The following is a 1,741-nucleotide window of genomic DNA, read 5'->3' on the forward strand; positions in this document are numbered from 1 at the left end:
GGGAAGTGTGCACAATGTCCCAGGCTCTCCTTGCCTGCCACAGGAATTGGGCTGATTCCCTCTGCCCCTCACCCCAAGCTCTGCCTCCCTGCACTGACGGAATTTGCATCGCTAAAGGCAGAGCCCACACTGAGCATCTCTGACTCTGCAACAGAAATCCCTGAAGCTGCAAAGGAAAACAGCAAACGGAGAATGTTGGGAGAACTTCACTCACAAAAGTGGGGGGGAATCATCCCTCTCCCCACTCCAACATCTGCTGGCACTGCCTGTGTTATACAGGGTGGGTTTGACCACTGGGCTGCTTTTGGTGCCACAAGTTCAGCGAAATCACTTGGGAAGCCAAGGATGTGATGATTTAATCAAAGAAAAGCGGCCAATTGATGCATCCCTGGCTGGAGGGAGCGCCCAAAAATGGGGAAAAGATCAACGGCCACCAGAACAAATCCTACAACACCATGGAGCAGCCCCTGGGAACCCGAACAAATTCATACCAGGTGCCAGAGAACCTACTGATCATTTCAATGCATCACTAGATTACAAGCTGTCTTCCAAATCATAACCAAGCACACAGCTCCAGCTCCTGACCTTCTCACCCACCAATCCACTCTCATGAGCAGCGCCACATTTCACCCTGGGATGGCATCAGATTCTCTTTCAGCAGAAGGACCAGGAGGCTGTGGAAAATTAAATGACTCAAACTGCTCTTGGCAAAGAGATGGCAAAGGAAAAGTGGTGAAACAGAGAACAAAGGAAATAAGAAAGCAGCTCATGTACCACTCCAAATATGGAAAGGATGGGACTGGGACACGTTTTCGTGGTTCCCTGGCAGACCGAGCATTAAACTGCGGAGGACGAGGGAAGATGCAGACAATCAATTTGATTGGTGAGCAAGCTTCGTTTATTAGTGATTCTGTGGTTACATTTATAGCCGGCGTTATTATCTAATCATACTTGTCCTTAGTTGATTGGATAATTCTTAAAGGTTACATTTTCTTAGCTCGGCCCAGCTGTGGTTAGGGCTGTAACCCACATCCTTGTTTCGCTGACCACAAGATCCTGTTATTGTCCAGCAGGCAGGCTCAAGGTCATGTTGACCTTGCTCATTCTTCTGGGTTTGCTGCTGAGCTTGCAGCAGCTCTCAGGGTTTTATGTCCTCTTTCTTGCAGCCATTCTTCCACATGAAACCAATGCTGTTTCTCCTCTCAGGTGCTACAGCAACTCTCATCTTTTTGCCATGCACTACACCTTGCTCAGTGCAGCTCATTCAGCAGGGGATCAAGGGCATGCAGGTGGCAGCCAGGCCTCCTGACCCAGAAACGGCTACAAAAGAACACAGAATGAGGTCACTGAGAATAACCCCAAAACCAAAGAAGGCCCAGGAAGAACAGATTAAGGCATTTCTAGAGTTTGTAAAGAAAAGTACTGAAAAAATAAGAAGAGGCGTGAGTAAAAGGAAAAAAATGAACGCGTCTTTACAAACAGATGGTGTGAATCCCATTGGAGATAGGGCCAGGGACTTGGAGGTAAGGAACTAACGAGAGAAACCATACATTTCAGAAAATGTTACAAATTGACACGAACTGCGGCTCAGCCAAGGTCCAGCGAAATTCCTGAACTTCCCGAAGAAGAACAAAGACTTCACAGAGCCATGAATATCGGATGTTATACAAAGTGGGGGTGCACATTAAGGGGCACATGCAGCAGGCGGATCGGGAAGTCTGTACCTTCCAAGGACCTCAGC

Source organism: Corvus brachyrhynchos, unplaced genomic scaffold, assembly GCF_000691975.1.
Source record: "Corvus brachyrhynchos isolate BGI_N302 unplaced genomic scaffold, ASM69197v1 scaffold889, whole genome shotgun sequence".
Lineage (NCBI taxonomy): Eukaryota > Metazoa > Chordata > Aves > Passeriformes > Corvidae > Corvus > Corvus brachyrhynchos.